Source organism: Lethenteron reissneri, chromosome 20, assembly GCF_015708825.2.
Source record: "Lethenteron reissneri isolate LAM-NWPU_2019-01 chromosome 20, ASM1570882v1, whole genome shotgun sequence".
NCBI lineage: Eukaryota > Metazoa > Chordata > Hyperoartia > Petromyzontiformes > Petromyzontidae > Lethenteron > Lethenteron reissneri.
Window position 1 is genome coordinate 14,415,033 of NC_083798.1, and position 21,589 is coordinate 14,436,621.

Consider the following 21,589-nt stretch of genomic DNA (forward strand, 5'->3'; position numbering starts at 1 on the left):
ACCGGCCACATATACTAATTAAAGGCCGAGTCGACCTAGGGGGAGGCCCAGGGGCCGGTTCAGATATTCGCCAGCGATGTTCGCCGTGAGCCGGGATCGAAGTCGCGTCTCTGTCGGGTTCGCAGGGCGGTGTGCTGACCGCTGCAATGCCGCTCCCCCAATTACGAGCACACGCACACACTTTAATACAGGGGGGGTGGGGGCTGTGGAGGGGGATGCGTCTTATAAGGGGCCGTCCATAAATGACGTCACGCGCCTCGGGGGAGGGGGGGTCAGACGTTTGTGACGATGTGTGACGAGGGGAAGGGGGGTTTGAGAAATGTGACGTCACATCAAAATGCGCAACTTTAAATAAATATAGACAACACGTTCGACAAAATTAAATAGACTTTTGAATAAATGTTTTCTCCTACAACATCAGAGTGCAGCGCCACATTAAATACGCACTACAATGACAATAGTTTACAGCGATTTGAAGCATTTTTATTTGTGGGGGGGGGGGGGCAGAGCTTTGTGACGTCATATTTGAGGGGGGGGGTCTGACTTTTTGTGACGCCGTGTGACGAAAGGGGGGGGGGAGTCAAAAATCGTCCAAAATCGCGTGACGTCATTTATGGACGGCCCCCAATCCGGAGCGATACAGGCAACGTCGGTCGACTTTTCACGGAGAGCGTTGCAACACGTGACTTGCGTGTTGTTAGTCGGGACCGTCTGCGCGCGTTTGATGTCACGACGCGCGGAGTGCAACGACAACAACGACAACAACAACAACGACAACAACAACAACCCTGGCCGGTCCCGCGACGAGACGTCCGTTTTTCATTGGGGGGGTGGGGGAGGGGGCGGAGTGGGGGCTGGGGGGGGTGGCACTCGTTCGTGAGGGGGGGGGGGGGTTGGCAAATAACTGCACGTGCCGCAATTACTCCGCGCGTGTCGCCCTCGCTTCATTAACTTCTTCAGGCGAGCGGGAACTTCAAGTGAGTGGGACTTCACGCGAGGGGGAACTTTACACTAGAGGAATCCGCACGCCCTCACGCATGCAGGGAGGCGTGGAGCGCTGGCGGAGGGGATGCAACAATCCGTGTCGCTGCCGCTACGGCGCGCTTCTGTAGTGATCACCGCCATCAACCCACCCACTCATTCACCCCCTGCTGGCAAATTTCGGAAACTCGTGCATGTCAGAATCACGGTCTCTTGTCGGAATTGGACGAAACCGATGAGCTACGAAGCTTTTTTTTCCACAGATGTCCAGTAAATATGTGGTGACCTCCTCCAGCCACTGGAGGCCGCTACGTTAATTGCGATTTTTAAAAAATATATGAATTGATTATTTCAATCAAATCGACAGAAGGGGCACAAATCGTTAAACTTCCACTCCGCGTTTCACAATTTTCTCAACCGGCTCCATCCACACGCTCGGCATGTCATCAGGGTATAATCGATTAATCGAATACAATAGATTTTAACATTCACGATGTATTCATTGTATTAATCGTCCGCGGGGAAATTGATTATGAAGGACAAAAACAAACCACTCAGAAGCAATACAAGTTAGATTACCTAGAATAATCGTAACGAGTAATCGAGTCGTAATACGCGATCGAATGCACGAAGACGGTATTCAAACGATTAAAAACTATCGACACTTATTCATACAGCATCAGCCATTATCAATCCACTGCTGGATGAAGGCCTCCTCCAAGGATGTCACCATCGCGATTTTGCGACTTAGCGTCGATTGTTTAAATCTGACTCCATTTATATCGCATGCATTATATAAAACTGCTACGTTAGCTATATACTGTGTGTATATATACGTACTTAATACAACTTCTTGGTTCTTTCGGTAAAGTCACGTAGACAGCGTCTTCCCGACAGACCTGTTCTTCACATGAGGACGGCTGCTTGCGTTGTGGCCGAAACGTCGTGAGAATTATTTTATTATGTTTTATTTTTATTATTTCATTATTTCCCTTCTACGTGACTTTACCGAAAGAACCAAGAAGATGAATCCCTGCAGTCACGAATGCTTTAAATCGAAATTTACTTAATACAAATTCGCCGAGTCGATAAGTTCGCGTTTTATACTGAACACGGTGACGCGTACCCAACACGAATATAACGCGGACACATCCACAGTGCCCACGTGGTCTTGCGGAGCTGAAAGAGAAAGTGCTGTTAGCGAGCACCTATTAAGGCTGGAGCGATGCACAAGGGCGTGGGGTGGCAAGAACCAACCCCAAAGCCTTCGTCTCCACATTGCTGATGGTGGTTACAGACAGCACCAGCTACATCATCTACGGCTGAGTCGACCTAGGGGCAGGTTCAGATACAACTTGACACGAATTATATCCAGAGCCGGCAATGGAATTCTCAGCGCAGGGTTCGTGACTCATTGCGCAAACTACTGCAATGACAAAGGACCCCCCCCCTCCTCTGGATAGCCTTAACAGATTGCTGGGGCAAGTGCTGTCGGGGTGGTGTGCCGAACACCGCTGCGTTCAGTTTGTTGTCCTTCCCCGCTACCTCCGATTAGCACGGCTGGCTACGTGCGGTGCGAAAGAAGTTCATCGTGCATACGCACATGCGTGCCTTCTCTCCTCTTGCGTGGCTTCGTGCGGGACCCGCCGCTTCAGTTGTTGTGATCGAGGGGAAATGTATTCGCCCTTTCTCAGTCAAAGTCTCGCTCGTCACCGTGGCGTGCGCGATGACCACCACCACCACGTGACTATTATTTCGTGTTGTGCGCGGTGCTTGTAGCGCCACAGCGCGTGGATTTGTAGCGTTTATTTTCATTTGTGTTGCTGGTGACTTTGTGTAATTCGAATCGACATCGCCTCCAGTGCTGTTGTTGCTGGCGGCAATACAAGTTGTTTAAAAGTAAAAAAAAAGTCTCCCTTCTTCGTAGCCGACCCCACGGGCCCCTGTGCAGTTGCACCGCCTGCACACTCCGTAGCTGCGCCACTGCACAGGCAACTTGAGACTGAGATTCACAACTTTGTTGTGGTGTACGGGTTATGGTCGCAAGATTACAATGAAGTCCTGTGTTTAGGTTATTCGCGACGTTTTTATTTTAAGCAACATGATTTACCATCATTGCTTTCAGATGTATACAGTTTAGATAGTGGCTCGCGTTTATTAATTTTTTTTTATATCCAACAATTATGTTTAAGAATGATTACAATTACGTGAAACGTTGCCCCAAACATGATCTTCCCGGAAACAGAAAGCTTCCCAAAATGAGTCTTGAAACTCGCTGATACGCATGCATCACACCACTACGCATGCATCATACCGATACGCATGCATCATACGTCTGTAGCAATTGTTGTGACTGGCCTCGAGTGTTCCCAGGATAAATAATAAAAATAAGTGTTATCAGCCACTCCGCTTGTGGGGAGCGGTGGCACAGTGGTTAGCGTGTTACGTTACGAACCCAGCGACCCGAGTTCGATTCACACTCACGGCCAGCAACACTTATCTGAACCGGTCCTGCGCCTCCCCTAGGTCGACTCAGCCTAAACAAGTGAGTACCTGGTGTGGTGTGTAAACATCGCCACTGGGGAGACAAAGGCGTCTCGGTTGGGTGATGGTCACCCACCCCCCGTGTGCCGTTCCGGCCTTCATAGGTGTTCGCTAACAGCACTTGCCTTGAAATGCTTGGTAGGGCTACACGGGGGTTCTTTGTCTGTTTTTAATACGTGCGTAAAACCAAGTGGACTCAGCAGAGTGTGTCTCAGAAGCCTGGATGGGTGACAGAGTGGAGTTCTTTTTACAGCCGACGATGTGGTGTCTGAATATATATACCACCTACTTACTCGTCCCCATTTTAATTTGCTCACGCAGCCAGTAACTCACCCGGTCACATACTCAACCACCCCATGACACATTCACACTCACCCACACACACACACCCCTCACCCTCTCACGCACACAGCCACCAAGCCACTAACCCACCTCCTCACCTGCACCGCTCACCCGGCCATTCACCCATTCACCTCCTCACCCACCACGTTACCTCCTCACCCACAAACCCGCACCATCAACACTCATCCACACTCACCCATCCACTCGCTCAGGCCACTCACCCGCACACTCACGCACCCAATCCCAGCGTGCAATAAAACCCAGGCGGCCCCCGGTGCGAGCTCGCATTCCGCGTTGCGAGGCCATAAATCTATCGCTCCGTGGCCTCAGCTCCACCTCGGCCATAAACCACAGCCCCAGTGACACCGGGGGGGGGGACTCTGTGAGCCCCCCCCCCCCCCCCCGGGGGCTCTCTCGCTCGCTCTCTCTCTCTCGCCGGCAGCAGCAGCAGTCGGGCTTCACTCCCTGCAGAAAAGCTGTAGACAGCTCCCCTTACCGGTCGCGCGTGGTAAACCGGCGCCGGTGCAGACCTTTTGGTTGAGCGCCGTGATGATTGTGATGATTTGGCAGTGACTTTCGTGATAGATTTTTTTTTGTTCGCGTATTGTACGCAGGGCTTAATTTCTCACTCGATGTTTTTTTTTCTTTCAGCAACGCTCCTAGGCTGGCTTGAAATAGGCATTATTGGCGCAAGGCACTACCACTAGAATACATTATATGCCGATGCATTAGAGTCCTATACTACACACTATGTTTCTACAATCCTATGAAGACAAAATAAGGAGATATGGATGCGGCTGGGTGTCAACAATTATTCCTGGAATAGTGTCCCGGACTATTCTGACTGAAATTAAACACGTATTATAAGATTTTGCATCTAACTTTTAAACATATATAAAATAGACCACACATGAAATGCTGTACTTTACTTCTAAGCTCCCTCGTCTACGCTCGCCACCTTCATTAACCGACAATGACCAGCGTGGTGAAGTATGGTCAAGTAACGCTTAATCACCAACATGGCGTGCTTCGAGAGGACCTTCATCCAGCAGTGGATCGATAAACGGCAGCACATGTTGAATACAGACTTTGAGGTTACAGCCGTGGGTATAATGATTCTGATGTTCTCCATTTACTCGGGGAAGCTTTACTAACATTTAAGATATTCAATATTTTTTTAAAGGAGAGTCCTGCATTGAGAATGTTTGACCAATTCGAGGAATGATAAGTAAGGGTGTCAACTGTGGGAGGAAATCAAAGTGAATAAGTGTATCACGAGTGGCTATCAATCTCACGCTGCGAAGTAATTTGTGGAGCGAGGTGTTTACATATGAAAGGTTAACGTGATGTTTGCATTAATTGAATATTTCTCACGCTCTATATTACTTTAGATTATTTTCTTTGCCTCGGCGCTCTCTGAGATCGCCACCATCAGCCACTCGGGGCGGCTGTTGTTGAACTCTGCTGGAATGCGACCTTGCCCCGTAAATGGTCCTCGGAGCGCACATTTCAAGTGACGCGTTCCCGGACCTGGCAGCTTCACGCGTAGAGACGACCCTCATTTGCATGCCTAATTCTCGACACCGGGCAGCGACCAACGTTTTTTTTTAGCAGTCGATGAAAACCGCAGACAAGACGGCCAACAACAACAAAAGAAGACAACGGAGTTCGCCATTGTCTCCAGCAAGAATGCACCAGGCGAGAATTCCATCGCTTTGACAACAAACAAAAAAAACAAGGGGATTTGTTTTATTATCCCTTCTTCTTCTTAAGCAACGGGGCAACGGCCCGACCTGTCTCAACTAAATCTCAGCAGCCCACAATGCACCCTGGGTAGGAGCCATAACTCGCGATCTGCAAGCCTCCGCAGCAGCCGCGGCCACCGCTAGCCCCCGCCGCCTCCTTTGCTACGGGCAGCCTGCTCACAGCTTTGCCCTCTGACCTCTGACTGGGGTTATGCGAGTCCCAGGGAGGGGTCAGGCGCGGGGCAAGCCCGGGCCCAGCACACGGAGCAGCAGCGCGGGTTGGGGAGGGTGAGGGTCAGAGGTCGCGAGGAGGGAGGAAGGCGGCTGGGCGGGCGAGATGACGAGCGGGCGGGTGGGTGGGTGGAGCAGGGTGGGATGGGCTGGGGAGCAGGGAGCTAGGAGAGGGGGGAAGCAGGGGCAGGAAAGGGGGAGATCGGGAGGGAGGGAGGGAGAGCGAGGGATGGTGCTTTAAAGTGGATTTGCTCCCAGCCAGGTCGTGGGTTTTTTTTGCCGATTTTTGCAGCAGCTGAACTGGGCGTGACCCTGGTCTCGCCTCGCAGTGCACAGAGAGGGAGAGAGGGTGCGTGTGGAGGGAGAGGGTGGAGGGAGAGGGTGGAGGGAGAGGGAGTAGGGAGAGGGTGTGTGTGGAGGGAGAGTGTGGAAGGAGAGGGTGGAGGAAGAGGGTGGAGGGAAAGGGTGCGTGTAGAGAGAGAGGCTGTGTGGAGGGAGAGGGTGTGTGTGGAGAGTGTGTGTGGAGGGAGAGGGTGTGTGTGGAGGGTGAGTGTGGAGGGAGAGGGTGTGTGTGGAGGGAGAGGGTGTGTGGAGGGTGAGTGTGGAGGGAGAGGGTGTGTGTGGAGGGAGAGGGTGTGTGTGGAGGGAGAGTGGAGGGAGAGGGTGTGTGTGGAGGGAGAGGGTGTGTGTGGAGGGTGTGTGTGGAGGGAGAGGGTGTGTGTGGAGGGTGAGTGTGGAGGGAGAGGGTGTGTGTGGAGGGACAGGGTGTGTGTGGAGGGTGAGTGTGGAGGGAGAGGGTGTGTGTGGAGGGAGGAGAGTGTGTGTGTGGGGGAGGGGTGATGTGGAGGAGAGGGTTGAGGGGAGGGTGTGTGTGGGGGAGAGGGTGTGTGTGGGAGGGAGAGTGTGTGAGGGAGAGGTGTAGAGTGGAGGAGAGGGTGGGTGTGGAAGGGAGAGGGTGTGTGAGTGAGGAGGGGTGTGCTGTTGGAGGGAGAGTGTGTGTGTGGAGGTAGAGAGGGTGGTAGGGTGTGTGATGGAGGAGGGTGTGATGTGGAGGTAGAGGGTGTGAGGTGGAGGGAGAGGGTGTGTGTGGGGAGAGGGTGTGTGTGGAGGGAGGAGGGTGTTGTGGGGAGAGGGTGGTGGTGGAGAGGAGAGGGTGTGGTGTGTGGAGGGAGAGGGTGTGGTGTGGAGGGAGAGAGTGGTGTGTGGAGGGAGAGGGTGTGTGTGGAGGGAGAGGGTGTGTGTGGAGGAGAGGGTGTGTGTGGAGAGAGAGGGTGTGTGTGGAGGGTGAGTGTGGGGAGAGGGAGAGGGTGTGTGTGGAGGGAGAGGGTGTGTGTGGGGAGAGAGGGAGAGTGTGGAGAGAGAATCCCGCATGCATGGTGTATCCTCTCGAATTTATGTCCTTGCTCTTCCTATTCTAAACCAAAAGTCCCATTACCACACGGGGTAGGCTGATTCTCATACGCATCGTACGATATATAACAGTCTCAATGCATTTTTCTTGTGTATAGCTTGTATTGTCTATTGCACAATCAATATCTACAAATTATAATTTACATCCATTGCCAGTCAGCTGCTGGATGAAGGCGACTCCACGCGGTGTTGGTCGCGGGTATTGTTTGACCATACTTCACCATTGTGGTCACTGCGTCTTTCAAACAAATGTGTTTCTGTTGCGCAGCTGGAGATCTCTGTTAGGAAGTGCGCGTCGTGTGTAAAGATGATGACGACGTTGTTGGTACACAGGAGCGCGTAGGTTCGATCCCGACCCCGACGCCTGTATATTTGAAGTTTTCGTGTTCTCTCTCTCTCCCAGATAATTTTTATCCGGGTCCTCCGGTTTTTCCCTCCACATTTAGAAAAATGCGATTGGAGCATTTGGCTGCTATAAATGTCCACGTGATAAGCCACTTCATTGGGCTATCATTTGTGGGCAGGTTGCTTCTGAAAATAACTATATATCTCAGTGGGCCTTACCTGGCAAAATAAAATAACTTAATTGTTTAATTAACCGCTTGTGTCCATCATTACCACCACCACCACCGGCCCGTCTATTATCGCGGTCTCCACAAAAGCAAAACAAAAAAAAAACGCCTTCGAGTCAAAGCGTCGTTAGGGTTATAAACCGTAGCGAATATCCATTTCACATCTAAACTTTATAACCGCACGCACAAGTCAAGCGCCACGTGGGGCACGTGTCTGCGTGAATCACTCGGATCGTCTGGCCCTGTTCACGCCACTTGTTGTCGCTCGAGCCGGGGGCGGAGGATGGGATGGGAGGGGGAATTACAGAATCCACGCATCAGCAGTTGGGGCTTCGGATTGTTAGCCCGTAAAGCGGCCGAGCAGTCCCGCGCAGTAATGAAGTTGGCAAGAGAGAGAGAGAGAGTATCTGCAAAATAACAAAACAATTTGCCGTCTTCCATGCCTCATAAAGTGGTTGATTGTCCCTGCACGGGAAGCAGCGAGTAATTGCGTGTGTCCGGGGCCGCCCCGTATCTGGCGGCGTAATGAGTTTGCGCTCTCCATTTTGTGCTGCCCGGCCGAAATTCAAGCCAAGATTGTGGTTCGGTCATTTTTTCTCTCTCTCTCTCTTTCTCTCTGCGGATTCTCAGGGTTCAAGGCGAAATTCCTGTGGCTCACAGAGACGAACCGAGGCGGCCTGACCGCATAACATTACACGGGAAAATCCTTACGGTCATTGCAATTATTGGAATTTATTTTGAATCGGAACATTTATTTACACTGGAGGAATCTGATGAGCGATAAAGCTACATTTTTGTTTACAGACGTCCATTAGCAATGGGAGACTTCCAGGGATTATCCAGGCGTTGTAGACTTTTGCTCGCAAAGGTTTCATCGAGGCTCAGGACTCGTCTCTTCTACGATAGTCCTGGCGCATCGGGACTTTTGTCCGGTCCCGTGGATGAATGTTTGACTCTGCGGAGGAAACCGGAGCACCGAGAGCCACGCACCATGCGTACGACGAAGAAAGCACTCTGAGCTTCGCACAAATAGATGCACGAACCAATTTGCTGTGCCGGCATCTTCTGGCAACTCCGGACAGCAACAAGTCTACAACACCTCGAATGATCGCTGGAAGTCTCACATTCTTCGACTGTCATCCGACCTTTCTCCAAATCCGATTTAGCTTCCGAGAAACGACGAGAAGGGGCGCGGTTCACAATGGATTATTCATAGGCAGTAAGACGAGATCGTTTATGGTTTCAATCGCATCACGGAGTTTGATTTCTTCCAAAGGACCGCTGTCGAGGAGAAACGGCGTGTGAGCGCTCCGTGCTCGCGAGCTTCAGTGCACAAACGCGCGTGTGGCATGGCCAGCTCGAGAAATATCACCTCCAGCTCACGTGCCAACCAACTCTGGGCAGACGTTAACCCCCCCCCCCTCCCAGCGTCATTCGCAAGAGTCGTGGTGCCACTGTATTGCCGTCGTCATGGTCCGCATTTGCCACAGTCAGAAAAAAAGTTCACCGCAAATCGCTCGTGTGGGATTATACGCAGCAGTCATCGCCCCCCCCCCCCCCCCCCCATACTGGGAGACAAATACCCCCCGGTCACTTTTGTTCTATAACTTTACGTATATGGTCTCTTGAGTTCTCACCCGGTTATATTCGCGCACGTGGCAGCGATATTTTCCGGCACTAAATGCCAACGTCGAGGTCTGCTAGCCCACGACGAAAGGGCTTAGAGGAGAAGGTTCGTCTATTTTTGCCTATTGCTCCTCATCCCCCTCCTCCCCCTCCTCCCCGTCCAATAAAGGAGCGCAGACCACAGTGAGTTAACTTCTGCGGTCCATAGTTTGGATAACCATGGGCACACAAACGTCACCTGGTCAAACCAAAACATAAACTTGAAATCGCTGTGTACAACGCCGCTCGCAATAAAATCTGACTTCTTATCCCCCCAAGCAGTTCGCCCCCCACCCCCGGCCATCCGGCCGTCCGACGTTGCCGCGCCAGTTGTTGTGGTCGACAGGGAAGGCCTCGCGCGCGTTCCGATAACGGGCGAGCCTCGGAAGCCGCCTCCCTCCCTGGCTCGCTCGTGTTGGACCACGCGCCGCGGGAACGACGCCGCCTCCGTCGGAGACGAAAGTTGGATCCATTCCGAGCGACCCGACGCTGAAGAGCGCGGCAGAGACGGAGAGAGAGAGAGCGGAACGATGAGTTAAACATCTCGTTGAAATGTTGCTTCTCAACGCGATGGCCATAATTGTTATTGGGGGGCGCGGGGGGGGGCGGTCGATGGAACCAGTCGCCGTGCACGCATTGTCCTGACGTTACTGCCACTTAGGAACGAATGCCCGTGCACGAGCCTGCATGTGTATGCAGCGTGTGTGTGTGTGGGGGGAGCGGCAGTGTCGTGGTTATTGCGCTGGACTACGAACCCAGCGACCAGAGTTCGATTCCCGCTCACAGCCAATGTCAGTGACAATTTTCCGAACCGGTCCTGGGTTTCCCCTATACGTCGACTCAGTCTCACATGAGCACCTCGTGCCGATTAGCACAGTTGGCTACGTACGGTGCGAAAGAAGTTCCACGTACGTACCCACTCCATACATACCGCGACTTCAGCGCTGCGAAATAACAAACTCACGGTTGCGTCTTTGTGGCGCACTGGGGGCGAGAGCGTCTTCCCTGCGAGTCGTGAACGAGGGGCGGCAGAAACTAAACCGGTTCGTCGAATCACTCCCCACTGATTTGTTTCAGCCGTAAACGGATTAATAAATTAGATTCGTCGGGGTTCATAGATTGTGATGCTCATCACCGCACCACTACAGCACATGCACACTTGCATTGCATAAGAAGAAGGAAAATAATAACAATACGAATACTAGAAAGAGCTACGACTACTTTCACCGTGTCAGATGTAACGTAATACAATGTTTATTGCGCAAAAGAAAAATGGCATCATCATCATTATTATCAGCCATGCTCTATCCACCGTCTCTCATGGTCCTGCGATGAAACCACGTGATCCACGCAATGAAACCACGTGATCCACGCAACGAGACCACGTGATCCGTGCAATGAAACCACGTGAGCCACGCAATGCGCTCATGACAATGGGGTAACTCGGTATTCGCCATCGTACATGACTCTGGGACATAGATTACAGCAGTTAAGCAGGCAAGAGTGATGTCTCTCCGCTTGCAACAACAACAACAAACCACATGCATCTTAGTTCATCGACCTATGCGCCTTTCAGACCGACCCACCGTCATTTTAAAGCAGCGTTTATTCAGACAGGCGAACTCTGCGCGTGGCTTCGACTTTGCGAGCCTCATCAGCAGACTTCGGCCTATGAAGCAGACCTGCTTAAACAAATGCTGGTGGCAAACATTATATGTGGCTGGTGGGGGGGCGTAGGGGGCTTTTCGTGCTGGACGGCGCGTGCGATCCAATAATCCTGCTCGCGCCTGGTAATGGAATGGGAAATCGTTGCGTTTACATCACGCGGAGCACGCACAAAGACAGAGGTCCCCCGCATAGCCTCAACATACTTTTGGGGCAAGTGCTGCTAGCGAACACCTATAAATACCGGCACGGCCCGCGAGGGGGTGAGTGGCAAACACCACGCCCGGCCGCCTTTGTCTCCCTAGTGACGATGTTTACACATCGCACCAGGTACCCATTTGAGGCTGAGACGACCTAGGGGGGGGGCCCAGGACCGGTTCAGATAATCGTCACTGATGTTTGCCGTGAGCGGGAATCGAACCCGTGTCGCCAGGTTCATACCGCAGCGCGCTAACCGCTACACTACCGCTCCCCACACTCACACACACACACACGTGTACCCCCCCCCACGTGTGTGTGTATGTGAGTGTGTTGTTGTTGTTGTGTGGGAGGGGGGTGCCGTATTTGTGTGTGTCGCTAAGGTCGGCAAGGGCAAGAGTCGCAGCGGAACATTTTGACGGACGCTGTGGGACGTTTTGTGTCTCTGTGTCCAGGGCAGGCCCCGGAAAAAAATAACAACAGCAATCATACTGACGTGTATCGCTATATCATTACTCGCGCTCGTATCTCGGAGAGCATCGTTGATCCGAAGGCACTTCTCGTGGCGGATTATAAATGTGCCTGATATCAGCCACATCGACATTACTGAAGTGGCTCGTGGGTTCAAATATCCACGGGACCATTTTTGCCGATATCAGAAATTATGAGAGAGAGAGAGAGAAAAATGCTAAAAAATACACGATTTGAAACGGATTGCCTTTGATATTTGCATTGCCTGCGTGCTGTTCGACTATGTGTTGTTCGCCTCTGGTCTAACACCGGTGAGACGAGGCCATGAAGGAGGCCGTCTCTGGTGTAGGCCAATCAGTTTCAAAGACAATGCGAATATTATAAGAGCATGTTTATTTGAATGTTTTACCACAAGCATGATGTGTGGTTAATGCAGACTCGCTGCCTTGCAATGTGTGTAGATGTGTATGTAAGTCGAACTTCTTTCGCACCGTACGTAGACAACCGTGCGAATCGGAGGCGCGGTGTTTGAACATCTTAGCACCTCCTGTATTATTTGCCGGAAAGAGTAGAAGCCAATTCTACGTCCAAATGAATTACATCCTCCATAAACGATACATACATACCACGACCAACAATGCAATGTTGCAGCCCTCCGTTGTAAGTAAAACGCGTCCCATTCAAACCACGCCGGAGCTCTGCCACTGCACTCTGTGGGCAATTGGCGTCCGCGGCTTGTTGCCCCGTGCGAGCTGAGATGATGCCGCCTCGTGGACTGAGCTCGGAGTCGACCCCCCTCCCTCCTCCTCTTCCTCCTTAACCTGCCGGATCCCACTCAACCCCCGGGAGAAGCGCCTCTCAACCCCAGTCCTGGCGACCTTCTCCCCACGATCCGCCTTCTTGTGATTTCCGAGACCGTCTTTGTTATATCACCACGAGTGTTTATAGCGTTTTGTCGATCCACTGCTGGATGAACGCCTCTCCCCCCCCCCTTTTTTCCTCCTCCTCCCACCACCGGGTCTTGGTTGTCCTGGGAGTTATTTGTTGACCGCACTTCGACACGTTACTTTGCAACTGACGTCAGCCGTGTCTGGGAATCGAACGCAGGTTCCAATAGTTGCCGGTGCACTAACCAATGTGGCCAAATGACCTCGTCACCAACGACAAACCCCAATGAACGCAGCGATCAGCTGGTGTCAAACCCATGTGCTTATCCAACGGCAGCTTTTGGGCTTAACGACTCGCGACGATGACTCCGATGACGATTCGTGATGAAACCGACGGCGCTCCAGCGCCCACTTCATTCAAGCATCGCGAACACCGAGTCTTCGTTAACGGCCGACATCATCGTTGCGACAATACCACGGAATCATGAACTAAAAAAGAAACATACCAATTTTTTTTTTACCAGGTAAGGCTCGCTGAGCTACGTAGCTCTTTTTCTCAAGTTACCTTTGCCACAAACGAAAGCTCAACGTGGATGTGTAGAGCAGCCAAACACTCTGAACGCGTGATGTTGATCCTAAATACGGAGGGAAACCCCGGATGACGCGGAGAGAAAGCCACGCGACCACGGGGAAAGAGACACGCCAAATATACAGCAGGCGTCAGGGTCGGGATCGAACCCACGACCTCCTGTATATCGGGCGAGGTAGTTAACATCTCGCCATATTTATGCGGCGCGCGCCCCGCGAACAATAGCACCTCTCCTCCTCTCTCTCTCGCTCTCTCGCTGCTCAGTGGGGCACTTCCCCGCCGCGGCTGATGGATGGGCCCCGGTTGAGGGTGCCCGCGTGCACGTGGCAGATGTTGCCACCTCCCCCCGCCGTGCCACGCTGGGGTTGAGGCCGCGGGCCGCGTGACGGCTGCCAGGGCGCCGTCCTTCTTGGCAGGCGGTGACGGTAGTGGTTGGTGGTGGTTGGTGGTGGGTGGTGGTGGTTGTGAGTGGTGGTGGTTGGTGGTTGGTAGTGGTGTCGTAAGGGTTTTGGACCACCTACTAATGCCCCCCCTCCCCCTCCAATTGTAACTGTTAGCAATGGAGATAAAGCAACGTTCTTATGGGAATTCTGATGGAAATGAGAAATCGCTGAGATGGGAATACCCGTCGTCTCAAAGCGCTCTTATCTCTTACAACGTTACTTGAACTGTTGAATTTCCACCATGGTTATTGGATGTAAAGAACGCTGATGCATCAATGCTTATTTGATCAGCAGAACATCACTTTGACTTTCTCTTGAGTGCTGTTGTTGCTGGCCGTTTGGCATTTTTAGCCATGATTGGCAAAATAATGTATAAACCCTGTGTTAGTCTACTGCTGGATGAAGGCTTCCCCTCCACCACGTTGGCAATCATACTTCACCATGCTGGACAGTGCAGCTTGGTGACATGGGGACACGGGAGCAGTTCTGATATCACTCGGTAGTGCCGGTGGCTACCGGGGTCAGGAATTGAGCTCAGGTCGCTGGATTAACAGCGCAGCGCAAATAACTATTGCACCACCATTCCCTCTGGATCAGCGTTATATGGCACCTAAAACAATGACTCATTGCAATATTCAATTCAAGAATTCCCAAAACATGGCAAACTACAAAAGAAATGTGTCCTTAAATTAACAAGTGTGTTAAAAAAAAACTTGAACTCATGCCCAATTAGGAATATGTGTGAGCTTGAATAACCGAGCCGTCCTGGAAAAAATATATTTAAATTTGCCACGTAGATATACTCACGGAAACATTAGTTTTACTTTCTTTAAATTACCGTATTAATATCCTCCTATAAAAATATTTAACCGTTCCTTGTACGATTAACCTGAATAGTGAAATATAGAATTACATACACGCTAATAAAATGCAAATGTTCAGATGCACATATGGGTAAAGTGTTGTTAGCGAGCATCTATTAAGGTCGGAACTGCACACGGCATTGTGGTGTGGAAGGTTCCACGCCCGGCAGCACACACACACACACGCAGATGCATTTGCCAGCAGTTATTGACACATTCTGAAATAAATCAAGCAGAGTCAATAACAAATATGTGGAATGAAATATGCAAGGACTGGTGGCCAACATCGCGACGTGATCATACCCAAGCGCATTAACTACACGTGCCCATTAAACCATACTTTACCATAAGTGTCCCATTAACGTGTATCGGTCAGACTGAACAAGATTGATCAAAGCCGCCCGCCATGCCCAGGTTCAAAAGTTCAGCCAATTCCCCGGTGGGAACTTCATTTCCTCCTGATTTCCCCGCAGACTTGCCGCCGCGTAAAATTGAGGTTTTTTTTTATGTAATGGGATGCGAGTTTTACAATATATCTAATATCACTCGGCTATTAAGTCAAAGCGATGGTTCCTTAATGCGCTATTTGGCCCAAAAGGAGCGGCGCCTTTGACGGCGTGGCGATTCGAGCGGCAGGGGTGCTCGATGGCTGAGCTGAAAGGGCGCACTGGTGTCCCGCAAAGTTTTGCCAGCTTCGTGGTTTTTTGTTTGTTACTTCTTCTAAGCCGGACCAAAAGAAGGTGACCAACGTAGAGGTGGGAAAAATGTCGCGCGGAATCGACCCAACGAGACGGTGGCCAACAATAGGACGATTGAAAGCGGTGTTGTTCGGAAACATGGAACGGAACTGGAAATAGAGGAAGACCAAACAGAGAATGGCTTTGACGACGACATACGAGGTTGGTGCCAGGAAGATGTGGGCACGACTTGAACATATTGGCACAAGACAGAGGAAAGTGAAAACAAATGGCGTAATGTGCAGTGAGCACCTACGGGATATCTGCCCCTTGATCGTGATGACGACGACGATGATGATGATGATGAGGATTTTGATTTACCCAGGAAAGCCTCACCCAGGGTGGGGTGGCACGGTGGTAACGCGTATGCCTCGCAAGCTAGATGCGTCCCTGGTTAGATTCCTGACACGGGCGCCTTACTGTGTTGGAATGTGCATGTTTCTCCCCCTTGTTCTGATTCTGACAAGTATAAAATATAAAAACATTCAATTGAACTGGTATTGGCCAAATATCCAAATGCTGAAAAGAATGTACCTGCAAACTACACGATTGCGATTAGACAGCGGCAGGACCCACCTGAAAATGTATCTTGAGACTCAGTGAGGCTTTCATAAATACAAACAAACACAAAGTTTCGCAGTTTGGGGGCAGCGACTGCTGTCTGTCTTCTCTATTGAGTCATCTGCGAGTACATTTGTAGTTTTAAGCAAGTTTGGACCTCCACGTCGGCGCACCTGGCTTACACCGTGGGATATGTAATGTGCGCTGCGAACTGACGGCGCGTACGTTTCATGGTTCGTATACACCCGCCGTGTTTACCAGGGCGGCCGTGTGGAATTGAACCACAAGCCCCTGTAAGCGAGCAGAAAAAGGGTGACTGCTCGGCCCATGTCACCGCTTAAACAAACAAAAACACGAAAGTTAGGAAAAGTCGTGCGATTGAACGGGTTCTGTAATGCTTTTCCAACATGCTCGGGTTTTCAGAAATTATTGTGAATTATGTAATGAGTGGTATGGAAGCTGGAAGGCAGCTGTCAGGGCAAAATACATTTGGAAAAATAGTACCTTTTGCTCCGGTTTGGATTACCATTTTTGGGCAATACTTTCATTAATTTGACAGATTTTCAACAGAGCAATTCCCTAATAGTGACACATCATTGTGCTAAAGTTTTGTCCGTGTTAGATCACCGTTGCGTGAGTTATAGCGACCCCACGTTACAGACGGACGGACATGCAGTGCTAATTCATTAACGCGTTTAACCTTGGTCGGAAAGTGTAAAAAAAAAACGTAGCGCTCAAAACCCGGCGAGTCTTCCACAGTGACCGTGCTGCGTGTAACGGGGTTGTGTGCATGGAGTGAGAGCCTCCATCCCAGGGGGGACTCTTGACGTTGCCACAAAGTCAAAATGAGACCTGCAGGAGATGGTCGGGTTCAATCCGGGGTCACGGACGCTGAGCCATCACTGCTGACCGCCACGGTTCGAATCCGGACTTACAACCTCCTCGACGATGTTGATTCATTTGGGTTCTCAAGCCCAGCGAGTCGATGATGTCGGCTCAAATACCAATGATTGTACGAGCATGTCATCGTATAGCATATGGTATTCCTGTTAATTCGGCTACATTTCAGCTTTGAGAGACCTGTTCTTCACCTGAGGACGGCTGCTTGCGTTGTGGCCGAAACGTCGTGAGAATTATTTTATAATGTTTTATTTTTATTATTTTATTATTTCCCTTCTACGTGACTTTACCGAAAGAACCAAGAAGATGAATCCCTGCAGTCACGAAAGCTTTAAATCGAAATTCATTAAATAACTTTGACTTCCATGCGATGAACACTCGAAGGGTGACTCCAGCAGTAGTTCTATGATATCTCCTTCTGCAGACCTTTTCTAACGCATGGGTTGATGCATCGCTCTCTGTGAGTTTCCGAACGGACGCCTCGTCGCGTGATGATTCCCGTTGTCCAATTAAAATGCAATTCATGACAAAGACGATGTCTGCAACAAAAATGTTCCACACGGGATCGGGTCGGCAGTGTTCACCTATGCTTGGGTAGCGGTGCACTTGCAGTCACGAAAGCTTTAAATCGATATTTGATGGTAACGGTTTGAGTGGCCCAGACGTGGGAATGGTGGAGCGGCCACCATCATCAAAGCAAGGACACCGAAACTAAATTGCGCTATATAGCTCTGTTTCAGAACCGAACTGGCCACAAATGATAGTTCAACGAAGTGGCTTATCACGTGAGTATGTATAGCATCCAATTACTCTAACCGTACGTTGGTTCTAAATGTGGAGGAGAAAACCCGGAGGAACAGGTGAAAAAATCCACGCGACAATGGGGAGAGAGACACGAAAACTCCAAATATACAGGCGTGATAGGTTGGGATTGAATCCACGACCTCCTGCACACCAGGCGAGGTAGTTAACATCTCGCAACCGCGACACGCTGTAGCCCAGCTGCGGCCTGGCTTGCATCAGGGAATAATCTGTGTTGTTAACGTCCATGCTGTGTTGTTTTATTTGTGTCTGTTTGTTTATTTGTTTGTTTTTCGGCACGGGCTTGACGCTGTTGTCTCCCCCATCCCATCCTCATTTCCTCGTCTCGGTGCCGCCTCGCGAATAGAGAGGGAGGGAGGGAGGCGAGGAGGGAGGCTGGGGGGGTGTACGGTGGGCGGCATGCGCTGGAGTGTCGGTCAGACGCAGCAGATGGGGCCTCGGTGCTGTTACGCTACTCTCAATTTCCCATCCGTTTTCACCCGCCCGTCAGATGTCCGAGCGAGGCTTCCTCGCGGCCCTTTGTGCTTCTCGTACTGCACCCAACTCCTCTTCATGTTTTATTTCACTGCTATGCAAAAGCGTCTGCCGGCTGCGTTGCCATTTTCATTGAGGATTCCACTTTTTCTCTCTCTCTCGTGTGTGTTCCGAATGTTTTGTTCCTTTTTTCTTTAGCATCGAGCCTGGCGATACTGCTCTTTAAATAACATTTTTTTTAAACACACACACCGATGCATACACACGCACTCGTGTCCCTTGGTGGCAGCAGTTGCCCAGCCCTGCGATTGACGGAAGGGCTCCTCTTCCACAACATGGTGGGAGTGCCCACATTCTGCCTCACCACACGTGGTCTGCAGATCGCATAGCTGCTGAGTGGGTACAGAGGATGGGGCAAAATTGCCACCATTGTGTCAACGGCTGCAGGCCAGCGCAAAAAAATGGTGAAATTTTTTGTCTTCTAACTTTGGGGGCTTGCATTATATTTTTTTATCATTGGATGTTTGTAGGTATAAGCATATACTTGCCTATATTTTGGTAAAAGTTCAGCTTTTTGGCCATTTGTTTTGGAGATCTTTGGAAACCTAATTGAACAATTTCAGATTTTAAAATCGTATGCTTATTTGGATTCAATACCCTTCGAAACACCCAGATACCAACTTTTGTAAATTAGGGTAAAGCTAAAAAGTGATGGTGCCAATAACGAATTATATTCACAATAATTACAATCGCAGCCACATTGGTAGCTTAGACGGTGACGGCTTGAGGTTACGTCATCGGTTTGAGACTGTGGTGGCTTGGGAGAGGCCTCCATCCAGCAGTGGACTGAACATGACCGCCGATGAGAGCTGTGAAGTCGTAATCTAAAATGTCAATATCCAAATCTCACCGCAATTACAATTCATTACGGACCACGCAACCGCAATATCAATTGACCCCAGGTTCGGGGTCATGTTCATGGCGTTCAGGCCCTGGCTGTGAGCCGTGGCGCGTGCACGATTTGAAGGGCATGGCAGAGGAGGCGGAGGGGGGAGGAGGGGGTGGGTGGGTGGAGGGGTAGAGGGGGGCAGCAGGTATCCCCACGGCCACGGTCGGGGGAAATGGGGTGGGGGAGAGGGAGGTGGGGGCGGTGGACAAGCGAGCGAGCGAGTCGGGGGGGAGGGGGGGGTCGAGCAAGGCGAGCGTTCTGTCGACCGCCTGCTGCACCGTCGCGCCGTTGTGGCGGTGGCGGCAGCGGGGTAATGAAAGAGGGGGCCCTGGCGGGTAAATGAGCTCGAACTGGGCCCATCGCTCACGCGTAATGGGAGATACAGTAGCGACCTGGCCTGTCGCTCAATTACTCATCGGTATAAATCGCCTGCCCGCGCCACGTGCGCACTGTCTCTGAAAGTTAAGCATCCCGCTTGTCAGCGGTTGGTAGTGTGTTAAGGGTCTGCTGCCTGCCCGGCATGCAGGAAAAGACGAGGTGTGGGTAGGGGGTGGGGGGCTTAGCGGTGGGAGGTGGGGGGCAGGGTGGGTGGTTGGGGGGGAATGCGGGCGGGCGGGGGGGGGCGAACGGGCTGCCTGCCAACGATTGGGCCCTCGTAGCCGTGGATCATGATTTTCGTTCGGATTGCCGCTCGCGCGCGGCGATATATGCTGGGCTCACAAGATAATTATTTTCCCTTTATATATGTAGAGAGAGAGAGAAAAACATCTGGGAAGAAAATTGTTCTGGAAAGTATTTCGGCAAGGAAGGTCGCCAGTTATAATGTCATTTTGAGTGTCGGCTCAGCCCGTCCTCGTCCCTCTGGGGGCGAATAAAATTGGTACCAAAAGCGGTGGTGGCGGTGCCGTGTGGAGTATGAGGATTCGTGCAAATTTTGGCGTCAGGTTCAAGACAAAAATTGCATTTGGTCCTAAGCCACATCATGAGCTTCACTCGTCTCCCCCCCCCCTGCCTGCCCCACCTTCTGACCTAAATATGTTTGTTTCCATGGAATTGCATTGGAACCATTGCAATGCCTTGTTAATTCCACTCGATAAGGAGACACGGCCAATATTGACCGTAATTCTCAATTATGTAAGTATCGTGATGGAACCCAGGCTTAATAAGCCTCTACTTGTCAACTCTGGATATATCCATCTCTGGTAGATATATTTAAATGTATATTTAAGTCTGCTTTGAAAACCCATCTCATCTTTTTAAAGTGGCCTTCCCTCTATATTTTGGTCGGTTGCCCTGATTCTGTTTTTGTTTCACGATTTTCATGCATTGTGCATTGGGATCCTAGAATGGAATTCGCATTATACATTTGAATACTTATCATTATTTCTCTCTCCTCTCACTGTTACTGCATCATTGTTTTCTTCCATCCCTGCCCAGTACAACATATTAACTATTTCATGTCCGGGCTCGATTTTCCCATGTAAATTGGACAATAGTTTCTCGCCACCCCCCCCCCCCCCCCATTCTCCTGGTTATCTGCCCCCCCCCCCAACACACATCAACCAGAAAGCGTCGAGTACATGGGGCCTCGTGGATATTCGCGTGCGGTCGTTTTGTTTTTGTTTGGCGCCCAAAAATCTCCAGCGGGCATTTGTTCTTGTGCAAAAAGAAAAAAAAACTATCTCATGTGCTCATGTTCGTACAGCGTTATTGAAATCCAAATTGTGTCGTTTGTCTATAAAAACAATTCTAATGATAACTACATGGCCCAGCATCTAAATGCAGGTACTCCCTGGCTCTTATGGAATATGCTGTGGAAGCATTTTCAAATGCAATAGTACTAATAATGCTGAAGCTCGTTGTAAGTACTGGCGAAACGTTGTACTCAGTTTGTAAATGTTGTGGCTTGGCTCTCCAACGCACCGGTGTGCTGTACTAGTATACTACACTATACACTACACTATACACTACACTATACACTACACTAGTACACTATACACTACTATACACTACACACTAGTGCTGTACTAGTGACGAATTGGCACGTTCTGTTTACGTGACAACCCTTACTAGTTGGCTGTGTCGGGTGGTGGCGGGTTTTTTTATGACACATTTATATATTTTATGCGATCTAACCCAGTAAACCTCTATTATGGATGATATTGGTCGCGAAAGCCTACGTGTTAAACTGATTAATAACGTCCTTTTCCAAACTCAGCAAAGCCTTCATCCAGCAGTGGATCGACAAAGGACGGGAAATGAATGCATTGATGCAGAGCAAGGGAGGTGAACTGGGGGTGAAGATGTGATTCAAGAATACCGTACATTATTATTGTTTCGTGTGACATTGTGGGGAATGTGGCGCCTCTAGTGGTTACAACGTTCACCGGGCATCAATTGTCTCAAGAGTACGTGTGTGGAGTGTCAACGATTCAGAGTTTCTAGGAGGCACCTTCTTGATTAACAACTTTCACGGTCTCGTTCGCACACTCTCCACAGTAGCTCAGCCCAGCCTGTACATTACACTAGCCTAGCCTGTA